The following is a 25,916-nucleotide window of genomic DNA, read 5'->3' on the forward strand; positions in this document are numbered from 1 at the left end:
CAATATGTAGTAAATTCTAATCTATTATATGTACCCTGAGCACCAACAACTAAGCAGATAAAGGAGATACTATAAATACAAAAAGGAGTTCAAAAACACAAGATTGAGTTGAAAGGAAACCATTCCTCTCTGCTGACTAAAGAGACCAGGCTTCTTATGCCCTGTTCATAATTTAGTGGAAGAACTTTACTATGTGAAACAGCAATTTTGGATGGTGAATCTCATTATAAAACTCTCATACTACAGTTTATATTGCTCCAGACTCTCTGGCAGGATTATCTGTAGTACCGTATGGTTCTGTAGCATGTGCTTGGAAAAGTATCTTTGCCAGCATTCATTGGGGAAATGGTACTTAAATAAAATTGTAGCTGGAGTCATTCTGATTCCCCTACTGACTGGACACATTGGTAATTAAACCAGGAATGCAGCAAACCATGCAGATAGATTCTGGATCTATCAGGTCTCGCAGAAACCCAAAGGCTAGCATCACCCTTTCTGAAATACATGTTTGTGAACTGAAGCACCTGGTTTAGGCCTGATTTGGGAGAGTACTTAAGAATATGCTAGGGAGGGATGGGTTTGAAGCAAACACTCAAACAGGTGTATTCATTTCACTGGATTCAATGGAATTTATACACCTGATGCAGTTAGGCATGTTCAGATGCATTACAGAATCAAAGTCCTATATTGTGCCCAAGAGTAACTTTAAAATTAATGTCTATCAGTACATCATAATCAGCTGCCATATGTGTATGTGAAACAGTTCTGATTTTGAAACAACTGAAAGAACTGATAGTCAAAAATCCCCTTCACCTTTTTCTTTCTTTCTTTTTTTAATTGTAGTTGTCTTTCCCTGATGCTTAGCACCTGCGAGCCCCTAAACAGCTCCTTTTAATCCTGGTTTCCATTTCAAGCTGGCCTCTACAGTTGTATTCCATTTCTCACCTTGTTTCCATTAGAAGTCAAGACAATTTACAATGTGAACTCTGCTTTGCCTTGCCTGTGTGTGAAATAACCTGACTTTGCTCTAACAAGCTGCATCCTGTTTGAGGTAATTCTTACAAGGTACAACAAAGAGGAAAAAAGAACACTCTATATTTAGTAGGGGAATGCAAAGGAAGGTTAGGGGAGGGAGGATCAAGGGGTGGGACAGAGTACTTCATGTGGAAACATGAAACAGGCTGGACTTCTTGCTCAGACTTAGATCAAGCATTGACTTCATCTGTTACACAAGCTTTAGAAGCCTTGAGGGTTTTCTTTTCAGTAATGTTTTCTTTGTAACTGGTTCTAACAAAGCAGATCAAGATTAATTAGAGCAGTAATGAGACTAACCCCCAATTATGCTACGTAGTGACCAGCCTGAAGGGAAAAAAAATCTCAACAAAACCAAGATACTATTTTCCTCTGTGTGTGTGTGTGACTGCATGTTTGCCCTCTTGCTTACACATGCTCCCTGGCCAAGAATAGGTGGCTATGTGTTTCTTTGGGTCAGATATTTGATTAATCAGTCACTTGTTGACAACTGTATTGTGTATCCTTTGGAAATACTACACTTGCAATTAAAACACTATCAAGAAACTCTGATGAAGGATCCTTATAGTAAGTAAGCCAATACAGAGGTATGCTGATGTATACAAATAATGGAGCAGCGGTTGCAGCCACATGGTAAAGATGAAAACTGGCCTCATGTTAGAAGCCTTATTTCTAACCCCAAACCTCCCCCAAAAGAAACCAGTCTTGAAGTTTTGAATGCTGTATCTCATTGCAGAGTTGAAATGTTCTGCATCATTTTTCTTTTTTGGGGGGGGGGAGGGGGAGTCAGTATATCAGGACACACAGTTTTACTTCTCTACCACATTGTATCAGTCTCCATTACACTCAACTGTCTGGAGTAGGCAAAACTAAATTCAAGTGTATTTTTAGTGGAATAAAACCAGAACGTTATGGTGGTAGGTCTGAAAAGGTTTCCGCTTTCTTTGTGGGACTCATAAAAGGCTAATGCTTAGAAAGTCCATGAATGTTTATTTTGTGGGGTGAGAAGTGCCTTTTAATATGTTTGGGATGAAGTGGTGAGTTTTCTTTTATTTATTTATTTTTAATTGATTGATTACATTTATCCCTCTCCTCCATCTTTTGCTTGCTGCCTACATTTTTAGAGAGCGAGTAAGCATCATCTCTGTATGTGTGTGTGATGCACTAAATGCACTGGGGGTATTACAGTAACATTAATAATACATAAGAGTAAGCTGGGAAATGACAGCTAGTTAACACAATCCTTGCACACAATGTGTGGTGCCCTATACTAAGGCAGGCAGGGAGGGGATGAGCTAGAGGCTCATCTCAGAGGGTTTATAAAAAGGCAACTCAGACATGCTGAGGGAGGGGCTCTGGGTAGAAATTAGGGCTGTGTGAAACAACACCGTTTTGTTTCGCTGTTTCAAAGGGACAGTGTTTTGTTTCACTGTTTCAAAGCACAGTTCCATTTTCTTCCACTGAAACTGTTTCGCTGTTTCAATGCATTTCAACGTTTCGCCCATAGGCTATAATGTGGAATCATGAAAATGCCTATAACTTTGTAATTTCCTGCCTCATTCTGATGAAAATTGCAGGGATGGTAGCCCCTCCTGAGGGGTCTGAAGCATGTCAAGTTTCAAGGAGATAGGTGCAGGAGTTTTTAGGAAACTGCACCTCAAACTGTTCAAAGCAAAACTCATATCACTTGCTGGCAGCCTGCTGTCATCCCGCGTGCAGATCTGGGGGCCTGTGCTCCCCAGGAGGGCTGGGGGGCTGTGCCAGACTCTTCCTGGGGGGCACAGGCCCCTGGAGCTGCACATGGGATGACAGCAGGCTGCCGCTGCCAGCTGAGCTTGGCGCAGCCCACACCAAGCATCAGTAAGACTGGTGGTGCCTCTGGCCCCAGCCTGCAGCAGCAGCCTGCTGAAACCCCATGCACTGATCAGGGGCCCACACCACCTGGGAAGAGCTGGGGAAATGATCAGAGAGCTGGGGGAATCGAACAGGAAGCTAGATGTCAATCTAGCAAACAATCCCAGCTTCGAAACTTGAAATATTTCAAAACTTTAGAAACATTTTGAGTGCTGTCATTTCATTTTGAAGCTGTTTCAAAGTCTTTGTTTCATTTTGATTTTGCTGTTTCGAGCTCAAGCATTGAAACAGCTTTGAAATGAAACGCCCGTCAAAATTATGCACAGCCCTAATAGAAGTGGAAGAGAAAGTCCTTTCCCTAGCCAGGAAGAGGCAACGGCAGGGCAACATACTGCTTTATAGAGATTGCTGGAAGGAGGATGGTTTTTGTCTCTGGCTGTTCCTTGAGCGTGTATGGATTTGTTGTTGTTTTCCTTTTGAGCGGAAAAGCAGAAACTCTATTTTCTTTTCCCTTCACATTCATGGACTTTCTAAGCATTAGCTTGTTACCAGCAGTCCCACAAATCTGGCAGAAATAATGCTCAAGCAGCCTGTGACACTGCTGGCATCCAGAAACGTTGGAGGTCTTGGGGGTGGAAGAGGAGGGAGAATCTCAGTTGGGACCTGTCCCACTGGCTGTTGCTGAGGAAATACCTGTTGCTTCTGAGGACTGGCTCCAAACTGCGGCTTTTTTCTCCTAGTCCATAGGCTAGGGGTAGTAGATGACCACTGGGAAATGGTGCCCCTGGCAAGAGATGTTCATGAAAGAGACTATGCCAAGCTTTGGGTGTCTTGGCTGGACTTTGTACTTCCACTTGCGGTTGCTGGGATATACCAAGATACAGCACCCTTCTTTCATTCCCCTTAGCCTACTTACTGCTTCTGTCTTTACCCAGAAACATGTAACAGCTGTGGCCTGATCACTTTCTTCTAGCTGCTAGAAATCCTCGTCCAAACTCCTTCTTCCCTTTCCCTTCTTGGCCTCCAACAGCTATTCCCTCCCTTTCAGTTCTCATTCCTCTCCCACTTGCCAAGAACGCTATCTCCAGCTGATGTAAAAGTTAATTTTAACAAATAAGATTTTGGATCAAGCCAAGTTAGGTCTGGAGATAGGACACAGTGCAGGAAGGGAGTGGGGGAGGGGTTGTACTGGAGTGCAAACACTCCCCCTTGTAATATGTGCGAGAGCTGATGCTCTCTGAGCAATCGACTGCTTATTATTATTTCTCTTAGATGGGTCACCTGGGAGTGGAGGAATTTTTCTTTTTAAATTAAACAGAAATCTTGTATAATGCTCATTTCTGAAAAGAAGAAAACCTTTATCATGGAAGCAATTAAATGGAAGATTCAGTGTAAAGAGTGATAAGTTGTTAATTTTTGAGTCTGTTGACCCTGACAGCATTCTTTTTCAGGTGCCTTTTTCACATCTATAGTTCACAGTTACTTCTCATTCAGTAGTGATTACATGATATGCTCAAGACTGAGATAAATGTAGTGGTTTCTGTCAGGGCTGTTGCCAAGTCCAGATGCAAGTGGCTACATGAACCATGGCATGATTATTCATATCTGGGTTTTTTTCTTTTTAAAATCTCAGTGACAATTCTAAAGGTATAACTTCCTATATTTTTAGGTCACTATGATGTGACCTAAAAATATAGCCCCTTCAGTATACATTTCAATACCCAAGTCAACCATGTTGGAATTTGAACTGGAATTAAAGAGGATACTAGGTCAGATGCAAGTAACCAGTAATAAATACTATTGGCAAAATAGCTGCATGTTACAATTTTATCTTATCCTGTCCATCAGATTACAAAATCCTAGTCCCACCAGTTCTAGCAAAACAAAGCAAAAAACTCCAAACCCTAGATCCATACAACTCTTGTCTTATTTTAAAAGAGAAACCAACTAATTAGAGATAGCAACAAAAAGCACATTGTACCCCAGTAAATCATGGGGCCAAAAACCTCAGCAAAATGCAGTCTTGTTAAAATATGGACTTTGTCCAGTAATGGAATGAAAAAGAAAACTTGAATGGATTTGAGTAAAAAACCACTCTGCTTAAATTCTTGGGCTTTTTATTCACCATTCAGCTTACATCAGTGTTAACATCTACTGAGAAATGCAGCCATTTACGATTTGCAGTTCAATGTGTTACTTTAATTAGTATGAAAATTAAAGGGCAACTATAGGCCAATGTGAATGATTATGGAAATACATGCGCATCACATGCAATGTTCTCATTTAATTAATCGTCTTGTAAACTATATAGAGCACTTTAAGTCACTTGCTGAGTATAACAACTCCATTTTAAATAACCACTTAATACTTAACAGGATGTGGAGAAAACACTATAGCGCACGACTGCTTCTCAAGTTACAGTGCCTGAGACTTTTCAAAGCTGACCCAAGTCAACCCAAGGAATGTTTAACGCCCTGTGTCTGAACACAAGGAACTCTGTGATGTACAGACAGTGGATTACATTTTTTTTAAAAGTGAGAAACATTTTGTAAAATAGCAACTTTAGAAAACTAATTGGCAGCAGCAAACTCGTAAGAGAAAGCCAAAGCTAGAGGGGAAGTTTTACTACAGTAACTCTAGTCAGGGAAAAGGCAAATAAAGGCATCTTTGTTTCACAGTCAAATTAGCTGATTAAGGAATAAAACATTTTAACGTGTTTTAAATGCAGCATTAATTATGTATATGAAAAAAATTCGAGCCAGATTCCATGAATTACACTTTTGTGGCTACCGGAACATTCCGGGAATAATAATCCTTCTGCATCGACGCCTTACTTCATTAGGCAAAACGAAATATTAAGGGTCCTATTCATTGAAAAAATTCTTAGGCGTTCAGGTCACATCTTTTCCCTGGACTATTATAAGGGTACAATTTATGGTACTGATTTTTAAATAGAAATCAGAAAAAGCAAGCTACTTTTCTAGGATAGGCACTATGAAATGGGTGGGACTAGAGAAGCTGTGGGAGACGCTGCTGGGCCTCATTTCCCTATCTGGTAATGAGATCCCAAGTCACTGGCATTATGGTGGCTTTTAAACCTGGTGTAATGAAACGGATAATCAGGCCAACTGTACATAGAAAAGTCATGAGCTTCAGTGAATAAAACCTTTTTCCTGCACAGTAACTGAGTGGATGTTTAAGTTTTGCCTCTCATTTTATTATTTCTAAATACTGGGGAATGTATTGCTCAAGTGGGTGGGGGACAAAAGTCACAGGGTAGTGCCGTGTGCTGTGCTCTGCCCAGTACAGAGCAGGGCAGGGATGTACTGTGCCGTCGTCTACCCCTTTCTTCTTACAACAGTGCTCTGTCCCAATCCTAGGCCTCTGGAGTGGAAAATCTGCCCCGTGTCAATCTGCAGTGATTATTTTGTGATGTGCCCAAACATCCACTAGGGTCTAGTCTGAGACCATCTAAGTCACTCGCTCTTATTCTTTGAATGCAGGTTTCTTGAGAGAAAAAACTGATGAATAAACTTACTATCTCACTCAGCTCCCACTCCACTTTACCAAGGTAGTTATGCTATTGTTCTGCAGTCTTTCATTCCTTTACCATCAGGGGAACAGATAAAGTTGGACAAAGGTAATCTCTCTGTTCTTTCCTTTAACGTAATTGGAATATTCATTTAACATGTATACATAAAATCACTTAAAGAATTAAAGGAAAGAAAAAAAGGGGAGATAGAATGTTTCTGGGCCAACAGCTGGTTCAACGACTACATCGTCGATGCATATAAAATGGGATAGTACTTCACGTGGCTGAGTAATATTTGCTTATTTAATGGTTTGGTTCATGTGGACCAGAACCTGACTTCAGGTGCAACTGTGCAACTTGGCGGACCAGGAAATCTGCACAGTAGCAACCGAGTAAAGAATTTAGCCCAATGCTTTTGAATAAATTCCTGTCATAAACTGCGTGGAGAGGGCCAGCTTTGGGATAATCGCACAGTTCCTGGGGGCAGAAGTAAAAGTGATCAGCTGTCCCAGATTTTTCAGGCTGGTCTCAAATGTCCAAGTTGTGTTCTAATGTCACCTGAGAATCCCTGAAATTTGTCCTGAATTTAGAATATATGTCTAAAATTGGCTAACCCCTACCCCTACCCCCAGAACGTTCCCAACAGACCATGCAGCATCTAGTAAGAAACAGAGCTAATTAACCAGGGTGCAGTGCCTTGTGAAAGTGACTCTGTTGCTTCCAGTTCAGAGGGAGCTTACAACTAATTAGTAGAGTTTTCAGAAAAAGTAATGCTGCATTAAGATGGCTATGCTAACCAGAAATGGCATGGACTATGTTTGGTTCTGGAGGTCTGAAGTGGGCCTCTCATGGTGACCTGGATTTTGGTACCCAAAAGTTGGTTACTTTAGACATAAGGTATTTATGATGTTACCTTCATTATTATAATGCTGGTGATTTCAATTATTCATAATAGGGTGTAAACGTATGGCAGTCTGTCCTCATGCATAAGCTTTTATGATCTGCTTCCTTTATTTATTCCTGAATTTAGTTCATCACAGTTTTTTAGGGCTTAGTTCAGTTTCTTGACCATTTTTCTTACCTATGATGGCAGGCGACACTCTCTGCATGGATAGTTGCTCCTATGCTGGAATAAGGCATCCTCTGCAGTGAGTAGGCTTCATGAGTTTCACCCTCCTCTTCAATATTCCTGAGGCGAGTGGAGCCTGCCAGAAGCTGGTATTTTCCCTACAACTTCTGCCACTTAGTTAATGTGTCAGGGATAGATCAATGAAGGTGGGAAGATGTCTGAAGTAAAGGCTACCTCTATTCTGTCAAGTATTTGCATCCTGACCTTTCTGCCAGTTGTGACTCCCAGCTCTGGAAGTGAGTGAAGATCATTTCCTTATAGGAAAAGGGAGCAACACTTCTCCTCAAAGGGAGGCTTTTTTGGCCTGATACAGGGGCTTCGCTCCTGAAGATTAATTAGGAAACATAGAGAGATGAGTTCTTTCTTCCTAACTAGTGACTTTTGCTAGATTTTCATATTCTACCTATCACTGTAGTAGTTGAGCAATTTCCCCATTTAATCTTTTTGAGCTGTCACCTGCAGATCTACTCCACCCACTAGTAATGCTGAAATATGGGAACTGGTTCAGAAAAATCCCACCGACTAACAAGCTGTTTCCCATGAACAGCGTCAAAGATTTCAAAGTCACTGTTTGCAAAGGGAACTTTATGGCAGATGTAGACTAAGCAAAGCTTTTATTGCTACCACACGGCAAGAAATTCCTCAGATTCTCCTGGAAACGGGTACTCTATCAGCGGAAAGTAACATTGTATTGGCCTGTGCATTGCCTCAAGGGTATTTACCATGGTAATGAGATCAGTTATTCATCTTCTAAGATCACTGGGAGTATAAATGCTTATTTAAGTAGATGGTATCTTGATTGCAGCTGAGCCAGGAGAGCTGTTAAGGCTGCCTGCTTCAGCCATGACTCCTCTGTTAAAGGTCTTGAGTTTTTGGTAAGCATGGGAACATCTATTTTAGCCACTTTTCCTAGCTTATATTTCCTGTGATTCACAATACATAGTATAGCACTGGTCTGAAACACTCCCCAGTGAAGGGGGTTCTGCTACAAATTATGTCAGGAAATAATGTCTGCTTCTTTCATCACTCAAAGGCAGTTAGCATGTCATTTAAGGTTTATGGTAGCTCTGTTCCTTTGTTTTCTATGGCTGCTCTCTTTTTCATGTACTGCTAGAGAAGTGATTATTGGATGCAGGGGAAAGATAACTGAGAGGGAGGCAAATGTGTATTTGTCTCATGTTGGTTGGCTAAAGCTAGCATGATAGAGAGAAACCTATTATTATTATTTACATTATAGTAGCCACTAGATATCCCAGTGGAGATCAGGTTCCTGTTGTATCAGGTGCTGTACCAATAGTTGGAACAAACAGTTTCTGCCCAAAGAATTTATGGGTAAACTGACAAGACAAAAAGACCACAGAGCACACGGGGGCATGGAAGCAGAAAGTGACTTGCAACAAGCCAGCAGCAGAGAAGGACCTCAACCCTAAGGTTTTTTGAGTTTCTGGTTGGTTCCCTCTCTATTAGATTATATTAAATGTCCACTCCAGAAATCCTGCAGGCAGACACCTCCACTCCTGAAAAGCTGCTTTGTTTTCTCTGAGTGAGGGAGAAGGTGATAGGGAAGAAATGTGGTTTTGCGGCCAAGCTGTACCACAGAGACTGTTGCCAAGAAGAAAGATGTTTTCCTGAACCCTGAATTGTGTCATCACTGGGACTGATCTTTTTTCAGACCTGAAAACCCCAATTTTACCTGCAGATCACAAATTATTTTACTTTGTATTCCCATGCAAGATGGTAATAAGAAATCCAGAAGTAGGCAGCTTGAAGTGCTCTCCGACAAGTCACTAAGCCTCTTGGTTCTTCAGTTTGAATTTTACAAATGTTAGATCAGGTATCATAAGGAGACATGCAAGTGTTAGCATGTTAGCACTGCTTATTTATTTCCTACATAAGAGAATCTTTATCATTTTGCCTAGTGAACTAGGGTTTTTATCCTAAATCATTGTAAATTCCTTTGCGGTCACAGCACATAATAAGAAAGTTAATTTTCTCTACCGGTTGAAGTTAGTGCAGTGTTTTCAGCTGAAGTACATGTCTAAATCACACGAATAAATTTTGCCGAAGTTCTCTGGATTCTACTAGAATATGTAAAATGGGCTTTCATTTGTTTAACTATATCAAGCATTTTCATAGCAAGTTGTGTTTTTAGACACAGACTAATTAACCAGTTAACCCCTCTGCAAGGCATGTATGTATGTATGTATTATTTTTAGTTGGTGAAATTTAGAGCTGTTCTAAAGTAGATTGGTCAAAGTTACAGAGCAACAGGAACTAGAGAAAGCTGGGTTTACAATTTAGGAGTATGCAGTTTCAGTCATGTGATTAAATCAGAATATTTTTTTGACAGCGCCTTATATGTGTTTAACAGATCAAACTCTTTGGGGTTTAGAACCATTCATCACTTTGGCCATGCTATGACATTGAAATATAATGATTATACAACTGGTTGCAATATAATTGTTGCTGGAGGTTCTGAATTGGGAATAATACACATTACTATGACTTTTTCCAGCATTATTAAGAATTGCAACAGATGTAAGGCATGTATCCATTATACTGTAAATAGGGCAGTGCTAAATGACCTTCTCCTTTTGTATGTCAAAGGTTATGGCATCTATAACTTTAACAGGAGTTTTTCCTCCTTTTAGGCAGCAGTTTTGTTTGAAGCAAAACCTGCAGAGATCCCTCATGTCATTTCTGTACCTGCCAGCTTAGATTGCAGTAGAAATACCTATAGCTTGCTACCCTTTTTCCACATGAAAATATCAGTGGAGTGCAAGTTTTCTGCCTTGTACTTCCCATGAAAAATATATTGTATCTAATATGTTTGGTTTGGGAAATCAGTTTTGACCACTATAAATGATTGTCCTTAATAGCTACGTCTGGTATAAGGGGAGTGCACTGTAATAAACTGAGAATAAAAAGTAAAATGACAGACAAACCATTTGAGATGGTGACTGGAGCCATATCAATATGTTGTTAGATCCATTACCTGAATAAATCAAATGACTGATAGCAAGTTTTAAGCCTTTTTAGCAGTTCTCTGCCAGTGCCATGTATCTACAGCAAAACCCATGGCTTTCTCTGGTTCATCTGAAAGGCTATCTTTGTTGTTGTAGGTAAGAAGAGCTTCAGGAATGAAACAGCACAGGAAGCTATTACTTGTAAATGGCTTGCCCATTGCTTTCAATGATAGTAGTAGCAGAACTGCTGAGCACATTGTGGCTTGCTCTGTTTGTAAGTATGTCAGCGAAGCGCGGTAAATCACCATGCTCAGTGATACAGTCCCAATGCATGCACTGTGAATAAGAAAAGGGCATTTTGGGAAAACGGGATGACACTGTGGTTTAATGCTTAGCTGGTAATTAGGCAAGGCAGTGCTCACATGCAACTGTAACTGCACTAGCCATGGCCTCTCTGGGAAAACCTTTGAATTGCTTGAAACAATGATTACTTCCCACATCCTTGAGGACAACACAGGATATATTCCTGCCTTGTTAAGGAAAAAGGCAGCGCAGAGTCTTTGTCCTGTCCTTGTCCCACGTTAATGAAGCCCAGCTGGTGTTGCTAGAGCCTGCTGATTCTTGTACAGCAGGACAAGCACCACATTCTTACCTAGACACTGGGCTTGGCATAAAGAGAGGTTATTGCATCCTCTCTCCTTGGGTATGTATTTGCAGACAGCCACACTCAAGCCCTAACTGAGGTCAGTGTACTGAAAATGATAAGAATTACATGCTTCTCTTGGAGAAGACCCAAGAGGCAGATCCTGTTCCACCTATTGGACCTCTGAGTCCAATTCTATTCTACCCTGCTCAAGTCCCTAAAAAAATGGTAACACACTTGCTTTTGTAACACACTATCATCTTACTCCTAAGACCAAGTCACAAGCAGAAGGAAGATCCATCCACCTCTGATAGGTGTATACAAAAGTTGCTTTTTTTTCCTGTTTAAAGCACTTTATTGCTGGGACTTAACAGAAGTGCATGACTTTACAGCACTTTAAAATGGGTACCATAATTTAAATTAACCCTTGTTAAATGAGGTATTAAATTTGATGGGCTATATTTTACAGCACTTAAGCAACCTACAGTGTTTAAAATAACTTCTGTTGCTGGTCAAAATTTTGACCAGTGGAGAAGCCCCAGGAGGCTGTGGAGTCCCCCCTGCCTCCTAACCTGGAAAGTACAGGGAGGCTTGAAGCACTCTCCCCTCCTTCCAAACATGCAGTTCTGTCATGTTAAAAAGCAGTGTAACTTGATAGTGTTATAAAAAGTGCTCTAAATTACAGTGATGTAAAATGTGCCTGGAGCACTTCTGTATACACTAACTGTTTTGGAGGGACTCATGTTCCTGTTCCATCCTACTTGCCTAGGTGTCCAGGTCTACTCAAGCAGTAGCTGAAATAGCTTCAGGCCCTGTGTATCCTTTTATACTGAAGACATGCATACTGAATTATTCTGGAGTGTTCATGCCTAGGTACTATTCAAAGGGTTTGGGGAGTTTTGTGTCAGATTGTATATCTATTTCACTGTCTTTTTCCTGTTCCCAGGATATCGGTACCATGGTAGGAAGCTTATGTATGCAAGATCCTTGTTTTCTCCCCTTGGAAAATTGAATAACATAAAACAGGCTGAGGTTTTGGAGGTTCTGGAAAATCCATTCTAAGATGTTTGTGGGGTGGAAGCTTTAGTCCCTTTCCTTAAATTACTGTTTCATTATCCTGGAGGAAAATCAGAACTCTTCAACTCATAGTACTGGGGAAACAGTCTGAAAATGTTAGCATATCCACTTCTTATATACCCAGCACATCTAGAGATCAGTTCAACCTGCAAGACTGAGCACTGGATCTAAATGCAAATATGCCCTAAGTTCAGGTGATATATCCTTATCCTATTGAAGTCAATAGGCCCAGGAATTTATTGCAAGTATGTTTATCTTTAATTTATAGCAAGTATGATTGGCTTTAATCTAGGCCAATCAACGTGGATGGGGACCAAACATGAAGCATGTCTCTGAAAGTCCATCTCTTCTTGTGTCTTTTTAAATTCACTCAAGTACTCTCTTGCTTGCTGCCTCTAATCACCACTCAGTCCATTTGGGCGTCAAACATCAAAGGGGTTACTGCATTCTTATTGCCGAATTTTCCTTAGGTTCTCTTCTTTTAAAGACCAGGGCAGGTATGCACTGATCTGCATATAGGCCAGGTTTTCAGAGGTCTTTTAATCTTTGGTAATTTGAATTTACATGGAGAACTTGCAGGTGACAGTCTGGCTCTGCTGACACAAGTAGGAATGAAACCATGTCAAAATGGTTCCTGAAAGTCCTAAGATGTGCTTGAAGCATTTCAAGAGAACCCTTGATCCAGCGTATCAAAGGGTTACAGTAAGATCAAGAAGAATTAAAATTGATGGTGTGCCAAAAACCACCTGCAACACAAGGTCATTACTCACCCTCGTTAAGGCGGTCTCAGTGCTGTGGCCTGATCTGAAGCCTAATTGAAATGTTTCAAACGCTGCATTATAACGAAGATAAAACAGCCGCTGCCCATTCCATGGCCCCTGCTAAAAAAGTCAGATTGGTAATAGAGTGGAAATCTAAAAATTGCTTGAGGACAATCAAGGCCTCTTAATGATGAAGCCACTTCACTCTTTAAGAGGGGGGGAAGTCTCCCACATGCTGAAGAGAGAGTAATAATGACCCACGTTAGGAACATTCCTGTATTCCAAGAACTATCCTTATAGCCAGGCCAGTTATGGTTTAGAACAAGAGAGGCGGTGAAAAGGGCAATACCATATTTGTAATGCTGTCAGTTGCACAAAGCATTAGCCCTCTGGCATACAGCACCTCCCCACCCCCCTCAGTCATTCTTTTTTGTTACAGTCATTTTCTATAACCACAGCCCTTGACCCAAAAGAGATCAGTAGGATTCCATCAGGTCTAAGTTATGAGATGCTGCTGTGTCAGAAGACAAGATAGTGGTGACAGGAGATAGCTAAGTGCTGATATTATCAATTTTCCTTCAAAATTTAGAACAAAACAAAACGAAACCCGTTGATGGCCAATTTTAACATGATAATAAACTGCAAGTCACAATTACCAAAAGAAATCCAATATCTTCTCAGTATCTTCCTCTTTTTTGTTCTAATATCTATTCTAGCAGGCAGGTCAGTGCCCATATCCACATGATTATCTCACCATCCACCTGCCAAATTGTGAAAGTTACTCTTCCTGGGCTACTGTTGGGCAGCTCTATACAAAGCCTTGTGCTTGCCCTGAATGATGTGCAACTTGTAGTTTGGCATCATCTTTCATTCTGCAGCAGCTGACTGTTTTTAATCTCTCTGAAAAAGTGAACTTGCCCATCTTAACACACATCTGCAGACCCTGATTCATATCTGGCCACTGACCAGGTTTGCTCCCTTTTCTTAATCTCCTGCTGTTTTGATAACATCCTTTTTGCATTGTGAAATATGCTAGCCATACAAAGCTATGTTAGACACACACACACACACACACACACACACACACACACACACACACACACACACACACACCCTGAATGGGAGCATCAGTTTCAGAGTGGAATACAGCAGTCACTAGCTGGCTAGTTTAAAGTCTCCATACACAAAAACAATTGCAGATTTCTTTAGCAGCACGCCCATTTTCTTTGGTTTGCAGTGTCCTGTGCAAAGCACATTTTGATTTCATTGCTATAAATCCTACCCTAAAGTCTTCACTTTTTCATTATTCTGATTTATTCCATTTTTTGTATGTGCAATATCTTACTTTTCTGCATATTCCATACAGAACAAACTGATGTTCGGATGAGTAGGATCCTGATTGTGGAAGCACTCGCACACAAAACTCAAGCATATGAAGTCTGTTAGCTTCATTTGAACTATTTCTGTTCTTAAATATAACCATACAAACACATGTGCTGAACTATGCCCTTTAATATTATGTACATGGAATCAGTAGTACAAAATATCACTATGGTGGTCTGTGATGCCATTTTCAACCTATTCCTTTTATTAACACCTTCTTCCTGTAACTTTTGTAGTTGTACATAGTCTTCCTATGTGTAAAACCAGAAGGATTATCTTTAGAGCTACTAAAATTATAAACAGAACCCCTCCCCTCCTTTTTAGCCAATAAATATACCACTTTTTCTGTTTACTTTTTCAGTTTTTGCATGTAAGATATGAATTTTATGAACATTTAGTTATTTTCAATTGTTTGATGAATAATTTGTGCACACAAATTGCAGCCTATTTTTGGTCATAAGCTGTAGTTTTATTTCTGTTATGATTGGTCACTTAGCTGTAATGGTGTTGTAAAAAAACGTAAGCTTACTGCAGAGAAAGAGAGTCCTGGTTAATGGAATTACCCCCAGCCAGATTCAATTTGTATTATTAGTTATATTATTTAGAAAACATAATTAACATAGCCAAAGAAATCTGGAAATTGAACACAAATAATAGAACACCTCGATTTGCATGCTTCATGAATAGGTATCACCTTAAATACATACATGACCACAAATGTTCTTTTTACCGGGACAAAGGAACTGGTGTGTTCTTGGCTGACTTGCATCTGCCAAGGATGTTGTGCCATCAACTCTGATGGCTTCTGAAGATCTCGGCTTTGATTTTTGTTCTTGATGAGGTTTCAGTCCCTAGTTCAGGGGTGGGCAAAATACGGCCCACGGGCTGCATCTGGCCCATGAGGCCATTCTATCTGGCCTGTGGGGCCCCTAAAAAAATTAGAAAATTAATATTTATCTGCCCTTGGTTCCTGACAAAAATGACAGGAACCAAGGGCAGTAGGACCCAGGGGAAGTCCGGCAGGCTCCCACAACAGCAGGGCCCACCTGGCTCTGCTCCCCCAGCTGGAAGCCCCAGCAGGGGCTTATGGTCTGGGACCACATGGCTGCCCAGTGCTGAAAACTCAGGTAAGGCAGGGGGAAAGGGCGGGGGAGGACCCTGGGCAGGGAAGGAGCCCGGGGAAAAGTTGAGTAAGGGGCGGGGGCGGGAGAAAGTGGCTCCTTGCCCACCCAGTGCCTGGCACCCTGTGCTGCAGCTGCTCACAGCCCACCTGGGGCTGCCTGTGCCTGCTCAGGACAGCCCCACATGGGCTGTGAGCAGCTGCAGTGCAGGGCACCCGCCACAGGGCAGGGGAGGAGTCGCTTTTCTCCCCCCCCACACTCAGCTTTTCCGCAGGCTCCTTCCCTGATCTTTCCCAGTGTGGAGGAAAGTGGCTCCTCCCCTGCCTCATGGCCGGCGCTCCCTGCTGCAGCCGCTCACAGCCCACGCAGGGCTGTCCAGAACAGGCGCAGGCAGCCCCAGGCGGATTGTGAGCAGCTGCAGTGTGGGGCGCTGGGCATGGGGTGGGGAGGGGCCGCTTTTCCCGGCACTCAACACCACCTTGTAACCTGGCCCCACTGCTAGCCTGGGCCCCGCGCTGGCTCTGGGCTCACCCACTGGGGCTGTGCGTGGTGACAACAGCTGCAGCCCTCCTGTTTGCCATGCTGGGCAGTGTTTGCCATGGCTGCCTGTGGGCTGCCCAGCATTCCAGCTTCGGGTGGGCAGCAGCAGCTAACACTGCCCAGCACAGCAAGCAGGGGGGCTGCAGCTGCTACCACTGTGCACAACCCCGATGAGTGAGCCCAGAGCCAGTGGGGCCCAGGCTGGCAGCAGGGCCAGGTTACAAGCTGGTGCTGAGCATGGGGAAAAGTGGCCCCTTGCCAGCCCCATGGCCGGCGCCCCATGCTGCAGCTGCTTGCAGCCCATGTGGGGCTGCCTGTGCCTACTCCAGACAGCCCCACGAGGGCTGAGAGTGCCTGCAGCAGGGAGCACCAGTCACAGGGTGGGCGAGGGGCCGCATTTCCTTGTGCTCAGCACCAGCTTCTTCCCTGCTGGTTAGCAGGGGGTTGAGGCTGTACACTGTCCCCCACCTGTGCCGCGGGGCTGGGGCACTGGGAGTGAGTGGGTGGGGAGCCAGCGGGAACATGGGCCTGCACCGGTGTCCCGGGGCCAGTGCCGGTGGGGCCCAGAGCAGGGTGGCAGGAGTGTGGGGTCCCGGCCAGCAGGGGCTCTATGGAGTCAGGCCAGCTCCCCCCTCCCCCTGCTGGCGCAACCCAGCCCAGCTCCACAGACCCCTGCCAGCATGTGCCCCACTTTGGGCCCCACTGATGCTGGCCCTGGGACATTGGTCCTAAGATGGTGACCAGAGGGCGGGTCACCTGTCAAGGGGTGGGGCTACCCATGCGGCCCTCAACAGCTTGCCAAAACAGGGTAAGTGGCCCTCTGCCCGAAATAATTGCCTGCTCCTGCCCTAGTTGGAAGGCTGGCACCCCCTGCTGTCTGCTCCTTGTCCTGGGCTGGGAGGCAGATATGGAATATGTAAGAGATACTCAGACTGGCTTCTGGTTCCTAAGGAAGTGCCTAGATATAGCTATCCCTTGTTCTCAGGCTGTGGGACACCCCTGCCTCAGGTTTCTGCTCACTGATTGTTGCAGCAGAGCCTTGTGGCAAGGGAGATATCTATAGCCATTGTCTAGTGTCACTCAAGGCAGGAGGTAGGGTAGACATGCACCTTATAGACTAAACAAGTATATAGATAGCATATGCTTCTGTGACCATGAGATCACTTTATCAGATGTTATGTCACTGTGGTCACAGCTGAAAGTCCATGGGACTTGACTCTATGATTAGATTTTCCCCAGTTGGCTCTTATGGTTGGGGTCCTCGAGTACTGTAAGCATAAAAAATCTTGCCTAGACCAGACCCACCTCAGAATATTGTCTTGACTCTCCAAAAAAAGTTGGTTGGGAACAGACGCAGACACTGTGGAAAGCCGGCCACCTTCCAGCCATATCCGAATACTGAAAAAAATCTGTCAGTGAAGCTCTGGAATGAATTGAAAATCTTTCCCAAAGCCTTCCAAGGGACTGTCAGGACTCCCTGTTCCCTGGAACAGCTTCTGCGTTTCCATAGTCTTGTGACTAAAAACTTGAGTGCTCACAAATGGCAGAAAAGGGGCCATAGAAACCATCCAAAGGGCCCACTGATTGTTCTTGCAAAAAGAAATTCATAAATTTATACTCATCTGATTTTGCACTGCTCTAGTAATTGTGAAATGTTGCATGATTTACTGAATGATGGGGCTTGTGTTTACATGAACCCCACCTATCATTCAGTCCTGCTGTTGTGGTCCAGTGGTAGAATCTTTTTCTGCCATGCAGGTGACCTGGGGTTCAGTTCCTAGATGTACATATAAGTACAGCCATTGAGGCACTGAACACCTGGACCCAGTCTGACCTTTGGATTCTGTCTCAATGTTCTAAGGGGGGGATGGAAGGGCTTGGCAGCCTACACTCCTCTATGTTCTTGCCTAGGCATATGTGTTGAAGGTCTGGGTGACCTCTAATGCATACGTCATGATCCAGAAGGGTTGATGGTTGCCTACTACTACTATTACTACTACCTATCATTCAGGAGAAATAAAGATGGATTAATGAATTACCTTTAGCATTTCCTGAACCAGTCTGTCACTCTGTTCCAACTGTATACACAAAAGCAATATCATAAGGCTGCCTTTTTTCCTAATGGCACAGTGTAGGAGAGAATAACTACCAGATAAAGTATATTTGTGTGCACTGGTGGTGTCTGTGTGGTTTGTGTTATATTAGAAAGATTTAGCTTTCTTGAGTTCTGAAAGTCCTGGGAAAAAATACTTTTCAGAGTCTTTTGAAAATTTAGACCCTAACATCCACATGTCAAAGAAAGAGAACATGTGAGTTCTGAATGCCCAGTGTGAATAACAGAGTTATTATAGCATATTTGTACTAAAGAAATGCCTATTACAAGGCAGAGAAGAAAGAAGCTAACAAAGACAGCAAGTCACCGCTTGAGAATGAAAAGTAGTTTTCATCACATGAGTAGAAATAGAAGTTGGTTAATAGAATACCCGAATGCTCTTATGGATATTCAGAATATTTTCATATATTGAATGTTATGAAGCATGCCCAGAAGCCAACATTTTTATCATTAATTAGGATTCTGAGATAATAGGCAAAAGCTATCCTTTGACTTGCTTCATCCTTTACTTAATTGTTCAGATTTTTAAAATATTGGTTGAAGTATGGGATTTTTATGCTACACAAACAGCAGCAGAGCGTAGCTCTGACCAGCCAGGCTTTAGTTTTGGGTGGCATGTGCTGCCATCATGTGTGCTGCCCCACTTTTTTCTGGCACATCTTTTTTGATGCTAGGATTTTCTGGTGCCAAAAAACCTGTTGTGCTGCAAATTAGCAGCATGGTGAATGCATGCACGTGTGGTGCATGCAGTTTGCAGTTTTGTGGACAGGTTTGCAGTGAATGCTCCTCTGGACGTGCCCTGTATGTTTGTTAGGTTTTGCCTAGTTGATAAAAATAATCCTTCAATGAACAGAAGAACCCATTATTATGCATAACCATTATTAGTTATGTAACATCTGTGACATGATACTACAGTAGAATCTGGATTTTTCATATCCAGGTATTTTGTAACCAATGGTGACACATAGGGGGTGCACAGGGGTGCACGTGCACCTCCTGAGAGCGCTGGTGTATCCCCTCACAGCCAGCGTTCTCGGGTGGGGGGGCAGGTGAGAGTGCTAGTGCCCCCTCCCCCCCCCCCCCCCCCGAGAGCTCTGGCCAGGGAGTGGGGCTGCCAGGAGAGGTGGTCCCCCCTGTGGCTGATCGTGCTCACCTGGAAGTGCCAGTGGTGGGCTGCTGCCACTTGCAGGTTGGCAGGATCGGTCGTGGGGGCACACCCCCCGGTTGCCGACTGACTCAGGAGGCACCAGTCGCCCATGTTTGTAACCTACTTAACTCTCAGCGAGTTGTCAAATGAAGGACCAGCCGTTCAGCTTTTTGCTGCTGCGTCTCCACTCGATGGAGCACATCAGCAGGCTTGCACAGCCCTTTGAAATAAAGGCTGCAGCAATCAGGTGGTTCATCTCAGTGGTCCCATATAGCTGTTTACTGTGGCTGTGTATAATCCTGGGTGGTTTGCAAACCCTCATCTTCACCAGGACCCTAGAACAGGGGCGGGCAATTATTTCGAGTGGAGGGCTGCTCACCAAGTTTTGGCAAGTCATTGAGGGCTGCATGGGTAGCCCCACCCCTTGACAGGTGCCCTGCACCCTGGTCACCATCTTGGGACCAGAAGTCCCACCCCCTGACCTTTTGCCTCCCCTTCCCTCCCAGAATTAGTTCTTTCAGCAAGGGGTTTTGCCATCTCTGAATCAGAAAAATACCAAACTATATTCTAAAAAAATCAAACACGTACTATAACATTCATTAGTTTCATTTCAAAAAATATTTTTGTCCTGATTTACATGTGTTTGTGTAGTGTACATAGAGGCGATAGTATAATAGCATAAAATGAAGTCTTACTCTTGTATATGGTGGGAAGGTGGGTATGGGGGGGGTGTGATTTGTTGGGGGATGGATAGGTGTGGATGTGTGGGCAGGTATGGATTTTGTGGGGTGGCTGGGAGTGTATGGGGGAGGGTGGCTGGGGAGGCTTGTGGAGGGGGAGGGTTTGCTCACAGCCTGCTCCCTGCCCCCTACAGCAGGCAGAGCCCCTGCCAGTGCTCCTGCAAGCCTGGTCTCTGTGCTCCTGTTGCTCCTGGCTCCAGGGCACTGGTGTGGGCCCCATGTTGCTGCTCATTGTCACTGCCCCCTGTCTGTCACTGCTGCCCTTCTCCTGCTCTGTCCCAGCTGCTCCTGCGGTCCTGGCACTGCACCTGGGAACCCCGTGGTGCCGAGCGGCTGATGGGGGAGGGGGGGAAATGGCTGTGGCAGGTGAGGGGAAGGGGCAGCAAGTGGGCATGGGTGGGAGCACAGCGACAGCTGAGTGGGAGCATGGGGCCTGCCCTGGTACACCAGGGCAAGCGCCGGCGGGGCCCAGAGTGGGGCAGGAAGAGCACAGGGCAGGGGCAGCTATGGAGCCAGGCTGGCTCCCTTCTCTCCCTGCTTGAGCAGTGCAGCCCAGCTCCATAGAGCCCCAGGCAGCCCAGCCCCACACTCCTGCCCCCCCCCCCCCCCGCTCTGGGCCCCGCTGGCCCCAAGGAGTATATTCTGGTGATGTTAGATCACAACTCTTTCCCTTTGACGCTTTGTCTATCTACCTCCATAGTGAGGCAGGTTTGCTCTAAATGATCAATGCCTTGTCTGTCATGCTGGTGGTCAATTCAGCACTTGAATCTCTTAGGTATTAATTTTAATATCCCATTTTTTCAGATTGCCCTTCAAGTTGTCATTGAATCTTTTCTTTTGCTCACCTCTAGAGCAGTGACCATCTATGATGGTCCTGCCATCTATAGGACCTGTTTTGGAAGCCAGTTGTCAGGCATCCTGCTGATGTGTTCTGTCCAAAGAAGTTAGTGCTGTATAAACATGGCTTCAATGTTAATGGGGTTTTCTTGAGACAGAATGCTGGTATTTGTTCTTTTGTCTTTCCAATTGACACAGAGGATTTTCTGGAGACATTGCTGATGGTAACCTTCCGAAGCTTTCTGATGTTTCAGATCTGTCATCCAGATTGGACTGTATTATAGTACTGGCTCATTGACATATGCTATTTTACCTAGGCAGTTCTCTTCTATTTGAATTACAGATGCTTTGAAGCTAATGCCTGCTACAAAGCTAGTGAGTAACTCTGGTTTAGAAAGCCATGTCCATAGCCAGTGTTTTGCATTTGTTTACATTTGCCACCTGTTTATTAGGGGGAAGATACCAGGAGCGCGGAAAGATGGCTAGAGTAGGAAGTATTGGTGGGATCCCATACCTAAGATCTGATATTGATCTTAGGTATTTGTTTTATAGCAGTTACTCCACTTTCTTCAAGAGAGGGTACTCTTGATTTTCAGTTGTGTGAGTATGATCAGAATCAGGCCCACAAGGGTAGAGATTTTAAGTGCTTGCATCTAATTTTTTTGCACTTTGGGTAAGTTGAATTATCTCAATCACATTCCTAGTGAATAAATAGCCATATCACAAAATGATTACCTTAAGTGACAGTCTTGGTGTTGACCAATCAAATTTCAGAGCCCTTCTCACAATGTATATTGAGTTTCAAGCTATGTTGGCCAGGTGGTTGAATAAACATTTTTTTTTTTTTACTGTCTCAGCTTCTTCTATATGAAAATTGGGATCAGAAGATCTATTTTAACTCAATTTCTCAAAGACAGAGTCTGCATTTTGTGTATTTACTGCATCTCTGTGAGCTCATGGGGAAAAAAATGTTCTTTTTGGGTTATATCTGTATAGTTACAATTGCTGTTCTACTTGGAGGTCTACCAAGTGAAACCTGCAGGAAGCTGATCAGGTAGTCTCTGTTACTTTTGCTGGAAATCTGATAGCCCCTAGACGAGATGGACTAATATGCTCATCGCTAAAATCCAAAATCTAGGAAAAACTAACTGAATAGATTTAACAAGAATTTGCATTACAGCAGGGCTGTCCAACTTCTGAGTGGCCAGAGGCCTGTGCCCCTGCCTCTGTACACTGTGCCACAGGGCCCCTGCCCTATGGCAGGTGTCCTGCTCCTGTGCCTTGCAGAGTTCCCATGTCCTCTGAGTCTCCTGGCTGTGTAGACTCCCTTAAATTCTCCATGCCCTGCTGCCCTATGCCCTGCTGCACTGCCCAAGGGCAGGGCCAGGGAGGGGGAGCCCAGAGATTCTAGCGGTGGCCACACCAACTGGAACGGTGGTAGGGGAGCAGTGCCCTGGACTGGGAGCCTGGGCTGCAGCTTAACCCCCTGGGGACTATATGTGGCCCCTGGGCCACCAGTTGGACAGCCCTGCTTTACAGTATTGACTATTATGTGAATTTTGGATAGAGGGCCATATCCCCCTTCTCTTGTATTCAGTCTGATTCTCTGTATTTCCTATGAAATCCATCTTCACAGGAATGGATTTATTTCTTAGCCATTGAGATTTCTATGATTCAGTCTATAGATTGCATTTCACAAAAGAATTTACTTTTCCTGAGAATGGTGGGATTTTTACTGAGGACCACAGAAAGGGATAATATTTGTTGTCCTGGTATCTTGGCATTCCTGGTCTAGCAGAGGCCTACCATCCAGAAGATGAGAAATCCTACTGTCTGGAATTCTGTTCTTGCTAATTGAAACCTGTATTGATGTACCCCACTTTCATTCACATTGGCTTCAATATTAGATGTTACTTGGAATATGGAGAAGATTTTGATTAGCAGCATGAAGAGAAGTGGTTTCACATTCTGTTGCTATCATAACTAGTGCAGTGTTGACAGAGCTCATGTTTGCTTCATTTGCAGCAGAAGTAAAATGACTGTATTCTGTGAGACCATTTATAATTGATTGCTGTAGAGCACTGGGACTACTGGCCTCTTGTTGCCTACAAAAGCTTGTCTTTCTGAATAAATTAGACCGTAAGGTACCACCCCGATGTACCGTTTACCAGAACCATTGATGAAGTTTACATAGTATTGAATTGATTTGGTGGGATTGGGAGGGGGGGGTCCTCCCTATTATCTACTCCTTTCTCTTACATTTAAAACCTCATGGTATGTTTCCCAAGAGTCAAGCTTGTTAAACCCCGTACTCTGGCCAAATTCCAATCTGGGTAGTTATATTCTACTTACAATCCTCCTCCCTTGTAGGTTCAGTTGAATAACACTTTAATTGCTCCTTGTTCTAAGCTGTTGTGCAGAGTACTGTTAAAGAGTTGCCAAGTTTTACTCCAGAGGCGGTTGCATTTCAGTTTTAAGTGAAATAATTATTGTATAGAGGTAAAACATTTTGGGATTGATCTGGATTAAAGGTGCTATTAATGTAAGCCATTATCAAGGAGGAAGGGAATAAATTCAGTGTTTAAATGCAGGTGCTCTGTTGCTTTCTGTGATAGATGAGTTCCAACAGCATTTTCAATTCTGTTTAAAATTTGAAGTCGCTAAACCTTCAGGCTCTTCTATTTCTTTCTTAAATTCATTTCCCTGTTTAGATGAAAATGAAACACTTTACAACTTACTTTAAACTTTCTTCAAAAAGACTGCTGAAAAAGGAACATTTATGGGAAGCATACAAAATAATAAATGAATGTTAAGCATAGCAGAAAGCAGTGTTTTTAAACTTCGTAATGTATGGATGTTATACTCTAAAAAATTACATGAGACACAAGCATAGGCTGCAGAGGGACAGAAGCAAAAGCCAATGGTTAATGGATCTAGCCATGCCAAGTGGTAGAAAATCCTTACCAGGCTGTAGTGTTGTACATAGGAATAAATAGGACCAATGAAGGGGTAAAGGAGACTAGGAAATGTTCCACTTAAGTCATGGGGCATGAACATCTATATTGCTATTGCAATTCTGGACATAATAATGAACAATCCTAGGACTATCTCTCTCCCCCCATCTCCTCTCTCTCTTACACATGTGCTTGCATGCACATGTGTGTGTGCATATGTACATGCACACACACACACCTTTTCTCTTATTAATGGTAGTGGAGTAACAGTCACTGCATTAATGGTTAAACTGCATTGTAAACAGCGACACAAAGGAGTGTTATCCATTTTTCAGGTGTGTACTTGCTTTTAAGTTTGACAAAATGTTTTCCTTAGATAATTTCTGATTAATTTTCTACTGATTCCCAATAGATGCCTGTCTAAGTGAAGGTAGGAAAGAAACTGGGCTGAGGTTTGAATGATTTGTGAATATGAAGGGAAAAAGGAGCAGTTTAAAAAATACCCTACAGGAAAGAAATAATGGGCAATATGTTTCCTTTTGAACTTTTTCAAATCAACCTCTGGAAAAGGTGTCATAAACCCCCCAGAAATGAGTAACAGCACAGGGACAAAGAAAACTCTGTTACAGATGTCCCTGCAAGTCTATGAGCAAATTGTTTTTTCTAAATAACTCCAGAACATTACGCAGCCTTAACAAGTTTCCCAGGACAGGAACTCCTAGTTTATTACTTGCTCACATTGTCATCAGAAATTAATTTTGTCCCTGAAAGACAAATTGGCTGGTAGCTTATGAAGTTAAATGGAAAGAACAAGTGAGCATCTGTTTCTTCTGCATTTTGTCTCCTTGGTGTCTTACATATAAATGAATCAGAGTGTTCAAACTTAAATTAAGATCTTTGGCTAGATAAACAGTTAAAACTGGTTCCCATAGCTACCTCTCACACATAGCTGTGATTGCATTATAATCCCCTAGTAATCAGGTCTAAATGAAAGAAAGATGATAAGGGTGCTATTTTCAGTTTTCAGTACTGATTTTTATTAGCTCTCAATCAGATCAGGACTGCTTTGCCTTTCATCACATTGTGGCAGTGTTTGTAGAATCATTAGAGTAATAAAGTGTAAATCTTAGTGAGGTGCATTTTTCTTGAGGTGTTTTATATAACGAAAACTCTGAAGATTACATTGGCTGGTACAAGAAAGATTTGTTTCTGCAACTAAAGTGAGAATGTAATGTATGATATATTCATTTATTCTTTACCCTAGTGAATATCTAATGAATTACCTAGGCAAGGTAAAACAAAAAATAAAAACACCCAGAAAATCTGCTTGTCTGAACATGGCCTTAATATACAAGATATTTGCAGGTATAGAATTTAGTCTTTTTTAATTTGCCTCATTATCTAGCATTGTATCTTTTCCAACATATTACCATACACAAATGAATTACAGGCAAAACTACAAGCTTTGCTATTACCAGCCTGCTGTTTGGAGTAAACTGGTGCAGCCCAATAAAACCTTATGTTGAAATAATATATACGTATTTATTGTTGAATAAATTTCAGCTAAAGAAAAATACAGGGAGGGACCAGATGCTGCTCACAGCAAAGTCGGTGGCAAAGCTTCACTGGTTTTAGTGGTGCAGGATAAGGCTCCGACATCTCTTGTCTGATATGTGCATCCTTTATGGTTTGTTTTTAGTTAATAGCTTAATTTTTTAATATGTTTCTGACTGGTAAATGTTGATGGGACTTCACCAGCACCATGAAGGTGTTCCTGGGCTTTTCTGATGGCAGACCTATCCTTTAGAACTGACAAAGTTTCTAATAGTGTCATGGGATTTTTCACAGGGTCTGCAAGTGTGCCTCACATTTGCAATTACATCCCTGTTTAATACTGTGATGATTTTTCTTTCCCATAGACTTTCTTGTTATATCTGGAATATGTTATAATGTATCATACTATATGATAGCTATTAAACTGCCTCCCTGTTTTAAATGTTGGATTTTATGTATTCTATGTTTAGATTAGAAGTGAACTGGCCCTATATTTCAGTGATAGTCATTTATGTTCATTCGTGGGGCTGGAG

General features: G+C 42.9%; 1 long non-coding RNA gene across 2 annotated transcripts in view; it reads left to right on the forward strand.

The window, feature by feature from the left end:
• Positions 1-881: 881 nt before the first annotated feature.
• Positions 882-25,916, forward strand: part of LOC132250760 (uncharacterized) — a 64,905-nt gene continuing 39,870 nt past the window's right edge. Inside the window, exon 1 of one of the 2 annotated variants that reach the window (XR_009462369.1) lies at positions 882-1,051. This is a non-coding gene — a long non-coding RNA (uncharacterized LOC132250760). Of the gene's footprint in view, positions 1,052-10,668; positions 10,788-25,916 lie in introns of those variants that run through there. The other variant, XR_009462370.1, reaches the window with a different exon arrangement.

Source organism: Alligator mississippiensis, chromosome 5 (genome assembly GCF_030867095.1).
Source record: "Alligator mississippiensis isolate rAllMis1 chromosome 5, rAllMis1, whole genome shotgun sequence".
NCBI lineage: Eukaryota > Metazoa > Chordata > Crocodylia > Alligatoridae > Alligator > Alligator mississippiensis.